At 40.3% G+C, this 14,464-nt stretch overlaps 1 long non-coding RNA gene across 1 annotated transcript; it reads right to left on the bottom strand.

Moving 5' to 3' along the window:
• Positions 1–259: 259 nt before the first annotated feature.
• Positions 260–14,053, bottom strand: LOC127792131 (uncharacterized). Its single transcript, XR_008021088.1, has 4 exons — positions 13,719–14,053; positions 3,476–3,597; positions 3,317–3,380; positions 260–2,094 (listed from the first exon to the last, which is right to left on the bottom strand). It is a non-coding gene; the product is annotated as an uncharacterized LOC127792131 (long non-coding RNA).
• Between the last annotated feature and the right edge of the window lie 411 nt (positions 14,054–14,464).

Below are 14,464 nucleotides of genomic sequence, written 5' to 3' on the forward strand. Positions count from 1 at the left end.
TCACTCGACATGCTCATTACGATAATTCATTTAACTTACAAGAAGTTTGGTTCAAAAAGGAGGGGAAATGAAAAACCTGACAAATTTGAAAATGACACCTTTTTTTTTTTTTAATCGTCTTCTACAATTTTTGGTAAACACTTGTTCTATTACATCCACTTTTTTACAAGAACCTCTATTAGACATGCCCAAACCATTAAAAAGAGAAGAATCCCTGTTAGTTAAAATTCTCTTTCTTTTTCTTTTTTGCTAGGTGAAAGCTCATAAATTTCCCTTTCAGCAACAGGGAATATTTCATAACAATTTGATAAAAGATGTAATATGAAGTGTTCGGTTTTTTGTTTTTGTTTTTTTGGCTTGAAAGTGTTAGGTTCATTTGACATGCATATTACAGTAATTCATGCAACCTACAAGAAGCTGGTTTGAAAAAGAAAAAACCTGGCAAATTGGGAAATGGAGGCTGACATCTCCAACCAAGAAAACAAACTTTCATTATCCATCATGTCCCTCTGCATTACCAGTAGAAAATGACACATCAACCTTATCTTTTATGAGGCAGTCAATTATACCCTCAGAAACTTGCAGTATAAATAGCTGCGCGCCATTCCTCATGTATTATCTCATGGCACTGTTTCAACAAGCTCTGTCAACCCTAGGAGCCATTTCCTCCAAAACTTGGCTCTCACACGCACATCATCCTCTAACCATGCTTCATTTGGCCGATGGAACACCAGCTCTCTTGCTCATGGCTCATCCAGATCAAGGTTACAGATCCAGGAAGCCACACGAGATGTGAGACAAGTCTTGGCGCTATCCCTCTTGAGCTTATTCTTTTTATATTTTTATAGTTTTTTTTTTAATACTACGATGGCCATTTGAGTTTTCTTGACCTTGCAAGTCCTTGGCCAATATTTAAATTTTTTAGTAACATTATAATCACAATCACAATGTATGTCATCAAATTAGTATGTAAAAGTTCTCGTCTTTTGTTACTCTTCAAATAACCTAATGTTAGGTTTATGTATGAGAGTTAGGTTCTTGGTTTTTCAAGTTTCCTTGAATGTATACTTCTTGTATGATATTTGTTTCTTGTTTCTCAACTTGATGTATACAACATTAAAGATGTATGAAACTAAATGATCAACTTCTTATTAGATAGAAAGATGCCTACTTTGTTTCTATCAATCAACCAAATGAATTTAGATTTTTGCGAGTGAGGAGTTTCAATGTAAAGAAGAAACTCAATATATCGTGGGTGGTGTGAGATAATCCTTGTATATGTTGTCTATTATGTGCCTAGTCGAAAAGTAATATTATTATAGTAATACGGACAAATCCTTTTCCTTGATTTTTCATTTTGATGTTTTTATCACTCAAATGTTTTCATCTCTTCTATTTCAAATTTCTTTTCCAACTAACTATGTGATTAAATTTGCAGTTTACTTGTTGCAGGAGCTTTTTAAGAAAATATATATATAATAAAACGAACCAAAGATGTATCTTAATAATTTCTATAATATTTGATTTCTTAAATCCTAAGTTCCATATGGTCCCCATTTTTTATGCAATTTAGAATTATGATTGATCAAAACTTTGAATTTAGTTCTTCATCGTTCTCTTGGTGCATGGTTGGGTGGGGTTCAGAAAGGACCACAAGCTTCACAATTTTCGAAGTTGTATACTGTACTTATTCCAAGAGTTGTGACTGTGTAAAACCAAAAGACAAGCCAGTCTAATCTCAGGTCCAAAATTTGCCTATTTTTATGTAATTTGGTTTTGTCTTATTAATGGCTTGTCATTACGACCAACCTCAAACACAAAAGATGTGCTACTAAACGCTAGCTTATATGAAAGCTGAAGCACTTTATGCTCCTATTGTTCCTAGAAACCTTCAAGAGTGAATGACAAATTAACCTCTAATATTCACCATTTCTAGCGTTAAGCTTGAGCTTGAAAATTTTTTACTATAACAGTCTAAAAATTTATTTCATAATTAATAATTAACTTTCGTCTCACTTACCACATTCATGCCCAGATGCCTGATGCCTGAAAGTGATAACATAGCACTGAGCAGTTGAGAGTTGAGGTGGAGATCTGCAAAGGCCAAATATAATAATTAATGGGCAGAGACTAGTAGTTTTGTCGGGATTTAGCTCCTTGAGCTGAAAACAGTGATCAAAATGATCAACAATGAAATAATTAACTTTTCAACTGACATCTCATTTGAATAATCCAGTGCAGGTGAAACAAATCCATACCAAGTTGCACCTCTTGAGATGGCCTACAAGTCCCGGAAAGTACTTTGTAATAGTTGGCTTAGATTGTAACGAAATATGGCTCAAGCAAAAGACTGCTAATCTTATGATAAACGCATTTCATTTGTTAAATGCTGCACTCAATATATCAGCTGTTACAAAAGTACTTTGTAACAGTGATCAAAATGTTCATTAAACGCATTTCATTTGTTTAATGAGTGCATTTGTTAAATGCTGCACTCAAAATTTCTCTTGGCCAGTAAACGCGTGAATCTGGACAAATCACTCACAAAGAACCAGGGATAAACTGATTAACCTTTCATATATACTAGAAAGAATTCAAATTAAAAAGAAAAATAGTATTGTCAATTAACTGGTGCAACCCATCAGTAGAAGAGCGCCAAAAAAACCCATCCCTTACCCTCTAAAAAAGTCAAAGAAACATAGAATAGACATGGCTCAAACAATGATTCTCCGTATATGCCCACATTTCTTTTTAGGTAAATGACCAGAAAAAAGAATGCCAAGCTTTGTCTTGTAAGCAGATTTATTCTAAACTTTTGATTTTATCATTTAACACCAAGACTTTAAAAATCATTTCAATTCTAATCAGCTGTCGATATTTTGTTAAAAAAATTACAAATCCATTAAATTGCTAACATAGGAATGCCAAGTGCAAAAGGTTGATAACGTGACAGCCTCCAAATCTCACCAACTTCGCCAAATTCAATGCCACAGTGGCAAATAGCAATATTTCACAAGTTGCGCAAATAGGTGCCGCTGAGTGTTTGCCTCTCCTCAAAACGAGTCTAACATGCAGCTTAAAAAATCAAGCTTATGCACAACTTCCATAAGCAGTCTCAGAAGCCCAACTAAAGAAGCACTACAAGGACATTCTTAATGACAATCCCAAAAGTCTTTCTAGTTGCGTAGGGAAAAGGTGCACCAGAAGGTATTAAAAAGAAGTGACAGTTACCTCTTTAACAAATATGTACGGTAGTTAAACCCTTGCTGAATAAAATGAAGAAAAAGAAAGAAGAGGCTAAAAGTAATTATCTTACCTTGACACAGTATTGGCCAAGTGAAAAAATCTCCCTGCCCAAGTTCAGCAATGACCTTAGTCATCTGTTTCAGATGAATTTTAAATGCGAATAAGCTACAAATTGAAGGCAATGAAGGATTCATAACTATTCCCATGAAAGAAGGATTGCTAACGAAACCTGCACCATGCGAATAGCAGTCAGATTGGAGTGCTCTAGACCTTCACTGCAACCTTCTCCACGAGTGCCTGGGTATCCCTGTCTTCCTGCTAATGTGGGTGGTTTGCCAAATGGTGCAACAACTGGACAGTACAAAACAGAAAACTTTAACTCCTGACAGATGAAGAATTAAGCTATCAAAGATGACAAAATTTTGAGAGGTCTCATTTCAAGCAAGAAGTTCACCAATTTTTTTTTTTTTTTTTTGGTTACCCACTATGGAACTCCCCAACTCTATAAGAAAGGGTGAAAGCATCCAGTGGAAAATTCACAAACAGAAGTGAAAACAATTAGCAGGTCAACAAAAGGGACTCACATAGGGGAAAAAAAAGAATTGGGGTAGACTCTTGAGTTGGATCAAGCCAACTATGCTTCTTAACTCAATAGAGAGCCCTTGCATTTGTATACATAAGAGACAGGACAGTGTTCACTAATCTTGTACCAGACAGATGCAGTATCACTTCAAACATTTTGAAGTAAAATTACTTAATTCAGATATTTGTAAAATCACAATGAACATTAAATGCCACTCCAACGTAGCTGATTGATTAATAGAACGCATATTGCAAAATCAACATGCTTTGGCATCAACTGGTAATATAAATAAGCAATGTGATACTGAGCAAATACTGGTAAGGTATCTGCAACATGAAGACGTGAAAAGATTGCTAGACTTTTTCATGCACTGGCTTTTTCATCACAACAGCAACGCTTAATTAATTCACATGATCTGAACCCAGTCCACTTAGATATCCTTTCTCTGAGGAGCAAGAGCGCTCAGTTGAGCCTTTTTTTTTTTCTTCTTTTGAGGTTGAAAATTTCCTGTAACTGTTTACTTTTGTGCATCACCACAAGTTTCTACTATTATCTCTATCAATTGACAATGGCCATGATGTTGTTGTTGTCGGATCACCAGAAAGTATTCACAGCTTCATTTAATGCCTATCACTATTACAACTCTATCCTGTGTCTCCTGACTGCGTTTTTCCCCTCTTTGGTAACGGGAGATACATTTGTATCTAGAAAAGAACCAGAGACACAATAACCAATCCATCTATTCATTAACTGTCTCCAGTGGAAGAAGGTACTACTCTCAAATATCAAAAGAAGTAACCATTAGAACATAAACATATTTTGTTGAAACTGCGGGATCTCAACTGGAAGCATTAGCTAAATTTTACTCTTGAACTCCTTGGATCAAGTTGTTATGCCTTCATGCCTAGGTCGCATGAAGCGGCCACACTGTGGCCGCTTCCCCCCCTCTTGCTGCCATGCAGCAGCGTGGAGGGGGGCCCAGGCCGCATGAAGCGGCCAGACATGGCCGCGTGGAAGCGGCCACATGGCCCCTTCCCCCCTTTTTTGGCTGCCACACAGCAGCCCCGGGGGGGGGAGAGATGTCTCTCGGGGGTACTTTCACACCCTCGAGAGAGGTCCCTCGGGGGTGCCTAATGCGCGCCCCTTTTTGCGCGCGTTCGCGTTCCTGCCAATGGCGGAGTCAAGGAAGAATTTTAGTTCGGGCCAAAGGTTAATTTTAGCTCTGGCCAAATTATAAAAATTTTAATTATTCATACTAATATATATATAAAATTAAAAAAATAAAAAAACCAGCTGGGGCCAAGGCCCCAGCTGGCCAACATGTGGCTCCGCCACTGGTGTCTACATTCTGGGGCCAAGGCCCTAGCTAGCCAACATGTGGCTCCGCCACTGGTGTCTACATTCATACACCCTCACGTTAATAACCTCGCAAGACTCAGTCAAAACCATCTCCGAGATATCCACCAAGAAAAGTGGGCCACTCGACACATGGATGCCACTCCCATCGCTATAAATAAGGGGTATTTTTCTCTCATTGAGGAGGCAACCTCTCACTCTTGTACTTACCTTTTGTTTTCAAACATTTCATTTCTACGAGGGACTAACTTAAGTATCGGAGGGTCCACACAGGGATTCTCACCTACGCCCCTAATCGATTTTCTTTCTAGCAGGTCATTCATCGCTCTCAAACTAGCCAAGAGACTCACCCATCACTGCCGTGACCCCCAACAGACTCATCCATTGCTCTCAAACTAGCCAAGAGACTCACCCATCGCTGTCGTGACCCTCGAGAGACTCATCCATCGCTGTCGTGACCCCCTGGGAGACTCATCCATCGCTATCACTCCACCCCGGGAGGCTCATCCATCGCTGTCACTCCACCCCGAGAGACTCACCCATCTCTCTCGATAATTACTCATCGTTTGGATAATTCACACGTGGGTCATCCATCAGTAACCCCAAGTGAGTTCTGAACAATGGACCCCAAGTGAGTCATCCATCGCTCAGATGTACCACACGAGAGTCATCCATCGTTCGAATTAGCCACACGTGGGTCATCCATCAGTAGTTTCCCCTTTTACAAATTTATTGTTGTAACCGTGTAACAACAATTGGCGCCGTCTGTGAGAAATCGAACAAAAGGCCAAGAAACCTTCATTCACCATGGCACAAACTCGAAGCGGTCGACAAACTCTCTCTCATGGTGTACAATCACCTCAACAAGATACCCTCTCTCGTGTGGAAAAACAACATCAATCTACTCATGAGGGCCCGCTACCCCTCGCCTATGAGGGCCAACCATCCCTCATCCATCAATCTTCTCGTGAGGGTCACCCATCCCTCACTCACTAGCAACCGCCTCTTCTAGAGCCCTCTCATCCATTGGGGGTTCAACTTCAGGTGTCGCCCCTTACCACCACACATGCCTTTTCAGAACCCTACTCAGGTATACATATCCCATCGGTAGTTCCTTGGGCTGAGTATGAGGCCTTACGACAACAACATGCCGAAGAGGTGCAAGCTCTTCGCGAAATGGCTGGAATTTTGCAAAGCTTAGTTCTTCACGGGTCAATCCCAGCCACATTGAGAAAGTTTATTCCTGAAACAGCTCCATCCCATAGGGCTCATTAGGAGGTACCAGGGAACGACTCTTATCGGGAAGCGACCCCTGAAACTCATGCTCAACCTATCCCTTCTCGAAACAATCAACTAATATCTCCCTTAAGAAGGGCTCATAGCCAAACTTCTCCCAATCGAGAAAATCAAGGAGGAATTAATCGTCGAAAGACAAAAAGACGAAGCCCTCAAAAGGGAAGATATTCTGAAATTGTGGCTAGCACTCCCGTGGAAGGAGGTCGGAATTCCTCTAAACCCGTAACCAAGCAGAATGATGAGCTTAATGACAACCCTACGACATTTAGTGCTCGAGAAATAGCTGACATGAAGAAAATGATTGAGCAAGTGTTGCAGCGAAATAAATTATTACCAATTTCAGAAGAGCAATCATGAGGGAGGTTGCCATTTGTGGCCGAAGTAATGAAAAAGCCCTTGCCAAGGAAGCTTAAGATGCCCCAAATAACTCCTTACTCTGGCAAGGATGATCCTTACGATCACATACAGAACTACGAGTCTTTGATGATGCTCCATGGATGGGACGATGAGATAATGTGTAGGGCCTTCCCGTTAACCCTAGTTAAGCATGCTCGGGCTTGGTTTAATGGTTTACCTGAAGCATCTATTTCCTCGTTTGGGCAACTAAAGACAGAATTTATCAAAGCATTCATTATTAACAGCCAGAGGAAGAAAGACGCAACATACCTCCTTAGCATTCGACAGGGGAGCAAAGAGACCATACGCCATTATGTGGACAGATTTCGGAACGCTACGCTTGAGATTCACAACCTACTGATTGAGATGGCAGTGTCTGCCATGTTCCAAGGGGTGCAACTGACTTCCTTCCAAGAATCCCTATCCCTAGACCCACCAAAATCCTTGGCAGATTTGTTCGTCAGGGCCAATAAATATATACACCATATAGAAGTAATGAGGACTGTGGCAATGGATGAAGACAAGGAGCAAAAAAGAAAGGAGCCAGATATTGAAGAAAATCTTAATCGGCGACAAGAGAGGACCCGAAGACTGGGTGATGTCAGGCCCCAGTTCAATCACTATACCCAGCTCACCCAACCTCGATCTACCATATTGGCAGCCATAGAAGGATCAAGCCTAATTAGACTTCCAAAAAAGGTGGATCGATTTATAGGAAAGAATCAAGATGAGTACTGTCGATACCATAGGACTCGTGGCCATTCCACTTATCAATGTAGGGAGTTGAAAAATCAAATTGAGATGCTTATTCGGGAAAGGCACTTACAAAGATATGTACGAGAAGAAGATAAAAACAACAGGAAGCCACAAAAAAGGGAAGAAAGGCCTGAAACACAAGAAATACATAATCCAAGACAGCAAGAGAGAGGAAACGACTACAGACAAAATCTCCCTCTAGATAATGAACCAACACATCAGGTTATACATGTCATTTCGGGCGGCGAAACCTTGGGTGGTGATAGCTCATCTTCCCGAAAAGCCTATGCCCATTTGGACTACCAGGTCAATTCGGTAATAGAGGTTAGAGAAAATGAAGAGCCCATTATGTTCACACCTGCCGACAGAAGAGATATAATCATTCCACATGATGACCTGATGATAATCTCAGTTGTCATTCCAAAGTACCCAATTGAGAGAATTTTGGTAGACAGTGGTAGCTCAGTTAACCTCATTTATTGGAATTGCTTCGAGCATTTCACAAGATCGATTGAAAAATATCTCTTCCCCTTTATATAGTTTCACCGGCGAGCTTGTCTCGGTGACTGGTTCAATTTAGTTGCCAGTCACGTTGGGCTCTGATCCTCAGAGAATAACACGCCAGGCCTGCTTTATAGTGGTTAAAGCCTCATCAACTGCATACAATCTAATTTTTGGTCGTCCCTTGCTCAACGACATAAGAGCCGTAATCTCTTCCTGCTATCTGTTGATGAAATTTCCTACACCCCAAGGAGTGGGACAAGTCCAAGGGGATCAACGGAAGGCCCGCACGTGCTATGTTGCATCTACAAAAGGGAAACAGAGTGAAGAGACTTTATCGATTGCCAAGCAAATTATGCAAGATTAAGTAGTATTATTCCCTTTATTTGAATCGTAATAATGTGAGTCTAAAATGGTATTGTGGACGTAGGCACATTTGGCTGAACCACATCAAAATGCTTGTACTCACTTCTGCGAATAAATTATCATCATGGCGTCCACTATTAACCACCAGATTTCATCAAGGTTCATTTCCAAACGAAGACCCGTTGCCTCGCGCATGGCCCGACAATTGGGAGAAAGTTAAAAGCCCGTTGCACTGCTTATAGCTCGGCAACGAGGGAGATAACAAGCCCATTGTCCCACGCGTAGTCCGACAATAGGGGAAAAATAAGATGTTGTCGCTCATAACCCGGCAACGAGGTGAAAGCTAAAGGTTCATTGTCCTGCGCATATCCCGACAATAAGGAGAAAACTAAAAGCCCATTGCCTGCTCACAGCCCGGCAAGCAGGTGAAAACGAAAAGCTCATTGCCCCAAGCATAGCCCAGTAACAAAGTGAAAGCTAAAAGCCCGTTGCCCTGCTTATCGCTCGGCAACGAGGGAGATAACAAGCCCATTGTCCTGCGCGTAGTCCGACAATAGGGGGAAAATAAGACATTGTCTCGCACATGGCCTAACAATGAGGTGAAAATAAAATTACTGTCTTGCAAAAAGTCCGATAGAAATAAGCCATAATATTTGTTGCCCCGTGAGCGACCTACGCCACTTCGCCTAGTGACCTAAAGCCCATTACTTTACTACTAGCCCGACAACGAGGTGAACACAGAAAGACCTGTTGTCTCGCTAACAGTCCAACCACAAGATGAAAACAACAAGTCAAACCGCAACAAGAAAATACCAAAATTAATTGCGGACGTAGGCATCATGTCGAACCGCAAAAATAAAATATTGCATTGCGCTCACAATACCAGCGAGCATGTACACCTAAAGCTAGAAAGCCGTGCCATTGTAACAAAAAGGCTCATTGCCCCACTCACAACCTGGCAATGAGGAGGCAAGAACATCCCATTGCCTCGCAAGCAGCCTAACAACGAGAAGACATGAAACCGTTATCCTACGATACATCAAGATAGCATAATTTCAATGGCCCCGCAAATGACTTACACTGCTTCGCCTGGCATCCGAATGGTACAATAACTGTTGCCCTACAAGAAGAGATGTCATATTCATCATTTTGCAAGTAATCCGACAAACCAGAAAATGGAATGACAATCATCACGAACACCTTTGGATTCGGAAAAAATTCCCCAATACGCCAATTCATCTCTCGGCAACATGTAGATACATATACGAGCCAGTAATGATATGGTCACTCTTGACTTGATTTGAAGATCTTTCCGAGTCCCCGTCACCTCGAGAGCTAAGAGCGTATGAAGAAATCGTGTTTAAACTCCTAGAAGATGAAGAACCGAATTCATGAACCACAGCTGCAAGGACAGGAGCTTCAACACATCATTCGAAGACTCTGCCACATCTACTTGAAGCCATAACCCTTATGAGGAGTTGAAATATTAAAATGGCAGAGCCACAAATAACACATAAGAGTTGTTGAAACAATGACTAAATGAGAAGCTGAAGCCTTCTTTTCTAAGGGCACATAGGGAGCAAAATGCCAAAGATAGCTACAAAAGACGTGAAGAAAGATATTGCTACAAAATAAAGGAGGAAAAACAACCTCTTAAAAATATGGCCGTGTTGCAGGCAGAATACTCTTCCTCCCAGGAGACCCGACAAAAAGAGTAGGGAGCAATTGTTATACCTTCATGCCTAGGTCGCATGAAGCAGCCACACTGTGGCCGCTTCCCCCCCTCTTGATGCCATGCCAGCAGCGTGGAGGGGGGCCCAGGCCGCATGAAGCGGCCACATGGCCCCTTCCCCTCTTTTTTTGCTGCCACGCAGCAGCGTGGGGGAAGGCGCCTCCACCCCCGAGAGATGTCTCTCGGGGGTACTTTCACACCCCCGGAAGACCTGTCTCGGGGGTATTGCACACCCCCGAGGGAGGTCCCTCGGGGGTGCCTAATGCGCGCCCCTTTTTGCGCGCATTCGCGTGCCTGCATCCATGCACCCTCACGCCAATAACCTCACAAGACTCGGTCAAAACCATCTCCAAGATATCCGCCAAGAAAAGTGGGCCACTCGACACATGGATGTCATTCCCATCGCTATAAATAGGGGGTATTTTTCTCTCATTGAGGAGGCAACCTCTCACTCTTGTACTTACCTTTTGTCTTCAAGCATTTCATTTCTACGAGGGACTAATTTAAGCATCAGAGGGTCCACGCGGGGATTCTCACTCGCACCCCTAATCGATTTTCTTTCCAGCAGGTCATCCATCACTCTCAAACTAGCCAAGGGACTCACCCATCGCTGCCGTGACCCCCGAGAGACTCATCCATTGCTCTCAAACTAGCCAAGAGACTCACCCATCGCTGTCGTGACCCCCCGGGAGACTCATCCATCGCTGTCACTCCACCCCGAGAGGTTCATCCATCGCTGTCAATCCACCCCGGGAGACTCACCCATCTCTCTCGATAATTACTCATCGTTTGGACAATTCACGCGTCACCCATGGCCCGAAGGAGTCATCCATCCCCCGAGTGAGTCATCCATCGCTCAGATGCACCACACGAGAGTCATCCATCATTCAGATCAGCCACACGTGGGTCATCCATCAATAATTTTTTCTTTTACAAATTTATTATTATAATCGTGTAACAACAGAAGTAATATACCCATTACCTTCTCGGGAGACCATGGACGCGTGATTGCAACACATGAAAAACTCCTCTTTTAGCCCTAGCTTCCTTGCTAGGTCACAAATCTCATATTCTATAGATTTGACTTTGGTCAGTCTCACTCACTCTTTTTTACGACATTCACTGGATAGTGGTCCTAGGTCAATTCTAATATCAGTTGTAACACCATAGGAAATTGTTGGTTGAACTATATTTACAGAAAGCGTCAATAACTAGCTCCATGTACTACTCTCTGTCGAATATAAATAACCATCTTCTAAGATTGTAAATAGGAATCTTATAGTTGGTGAAATAATAAACCTCATAATGATACAGGGATCCACCAATTTACCCAAAAAAGATAAGAAAGGAAAACAAAGCAAGAAAAAAGAAAAGAAAAAAGCCAACTACTATGGCACAAAGCCATCAACAAACTTCTGTCCAATTCTAAGTTACAAACTCATTTAGACCATCAACCATCTATAAGCCCAATAGAGTTTGTATATTCCTTGCAGATTCTTGTTTCTCTAATCTTGCCTTTTGCCCTACAAGTGGTGTCAGCTGGGTCTAACTTCTCAACTGACATTTCGCCACCCTGTCAAAGGGTCATAGCTAAGAGTCACATTCATTACTTATATGGAAACAAAATAAATTGATGCAAATGAAATTACACTTTTGAGATCCCAGTCTTTACATCTTGGATCAATACAATGGAATCATACCAGCCAACAAAGAGGATGCAGAAACAAGAATTTGTTTTAAGTATTCTGTTTTGATATTGTTTGTAATCATATTCTGTTTTGATAGTGTTTGTAATCATTCATTAATAGGCGTAAAATTTTTAGTTGTCCTTTTATTTTGCTTGTCATTTATTTATTTATTTTATCAAAAAAGTACCTCAATGACAAAACAATATTTACTCCTAAACAAGAAAGATCATGTTCCTTAATTGAATACAGTTCATTAGGTGTAGAAAGGAAAAAGTAAAAATACATTGCAGGTATCAGCAAAATATGTATTTATATACACATACACACTGTAGGTTTGATCAAATACATTCCCTGAACTTAACCATATGCAAATTACTTTGTTTACATGATCAGAGTCCCGTGAAAGAGAGGTGGAAGACTTGACAATTTTGATGAGATCTAAGAAAGGAGATGTCACTGTTTCTTGTTTCTATGGAGCCTCATTGGCAAGTGAATCCTTTCTTCCTGGAACATAGCCTGGTAATCAAAGGCACACTCCTGAATGACTTTCCTTAGACATTTTTGCATTAGATAATTTAAGAAAGACGGGAAAATTATACAAGAATGATAATTGTTAATGCAAGGTGGTAGGAAGAGTATGTATCTTTTTTAACAATACATAGTAGTTTAAGAGGTTTGGATCATTCTGTTATGGGCTCAGTCAAGCGGGTAGGTATATCAAGGTTACACACGTGGGTGCAATAAAAAGGGAGCAGTTTAGTTTCAGTTTTTTTTTTTTTTTTCTTTTTAATACAGTTTCACTTCAATTACATTTCACTTTCTTTTTATGCCAGTTTCACTTTTCTATGTAATCTCCCTGTGCAGCTATAAAACTTGGAAGTATTGTTAGATAGGTGGTTATTTAAAAGGTTTTTGAATTCAGTTGCACTAAAAAAGAAGGGGAAGTTAATGAAACTATTATGCAGAATTTTCTTCAAGGTTAAGTTACTTTAAACTCAGAGATCGAAGAGTTCTCTCAAATGAGCTCTTGATTGCAGTTAACTGAAAAGAGAAAAATAGGTTGTAAGGGTAGGAAAACACATAAACACAGCTTCTCGATTAATCCGTTCTTTGATGTTCAAGTACATCAACCTTTAACTATCACTACGTTGATAGCCCACTAAATGGAACACCTTGACTGAGCCCATAACACATTCAGTATATGAAGCCAGAATAGGAGCATGGTATTCCAATTTCCACATAATCTAAAATATGGAAAATAGGAGTATACAGTTTGTTGTGTGAATCAAAGATACGTGTACAGTAATTTTCTTTTAACAGTTAGACATAGTAATTCATAATTCAATGGGATACTCATAGGTATAACACATTCAAGTAAATGTCTAAAACTAGACATCGAAAACACTCTGGCTGCAGCAATTTCACCTGTCTGATGAACATTGCCTTTTAGTCACTTAACGAACAGTCTTATTTGCTATTCAGTTGAATCAAACGAGAAAATATCTTATATTAAATTATCATCAACGACTTATTTCCTTTCTTGCTCTCTATATTTTATTCTATTGTGTTATTATCATTTTTGCTTTTCGATTGTTCCTTTAGAACCTGCAAACACCTATATGGCACAGCCAAGCATGCACCGATCCATCCTCAAGAAGGTTGAGATTGCTAATTGAACTGACACAAACACAATTCTTATCCTAGAGCTGAGCTCTGTATGAAACGATTAAAATCAAACAGCATATAATTAACTACCAAACTGACTAGAACAAATGGAATCATCAAACGCTTAACCAACCTAGTCGAGGAGGAATTGGAGAAGAGCTGGTTGACGGTGAGAGGAGAACGTTCACAGGAAGCGCAATCGCTCACGTTGAGGCGGGTGAATGACGATGCACATTGAGCAGAAGCCGAGGCCACACGCCGCGATGAGCGCGTCCTCTGTGATCTGCATGCAAATTGCGGCAGAGCAAGTCCTTATCGAGCCGAGGGACGGTAACTTAATTCAGCTGCCGTCGCCGGAACGATGCCTACGGCTGATCCTTACTGTCGGAATCATCCACCTTCTGGTTTCTTCCCGTGTGAATCATTCAGGAGATCGGCTGAACCGCGGTTTCTCCGGTTGTGAGCCGAAAGATAATTAGAACCGAACCGGATACCATTCACGTTCAATGGGTAAATTTAAGATAAATTTAATATATATTCATTAAATTTTAAAAATATAATTATTTATTTATTAAATTTTAAATTATTATTATTTATTCATTGAATTTTCTTTAACATTAATTATCTATCACCAACTATATCATCGTTTAATCTTACAAATGAAAAATACTCACGTGACTATCGAAATCTGAAGTGACTAACAAAAAATGCCTATATGACTATAGAATTTAACATATACTCACTCAATTTTTAAAATATAATTATTTATTTATTAAATTTTAAGATAAATTTAACATAAACTCATTAAATTTTAAAAATATAACTATTTACTCACTAAATTTTAGAATCACACCACGTGAGAAAACTAAAACCAAGAAA

Source organism: Diospyros lotus, chromosome 15, assembly GCF_014633365.1.
Source record: "Diospyros lotus cultivar Yz01 chromosome 15, ASM1463336v1, whole genome shotgun sequence".
NCBI lineage: Eukaryota > Viridiplantae > Streptophyta > Magnoliopsida > Ericales > Ebenaceae > Diospyros > Diospyros lotus.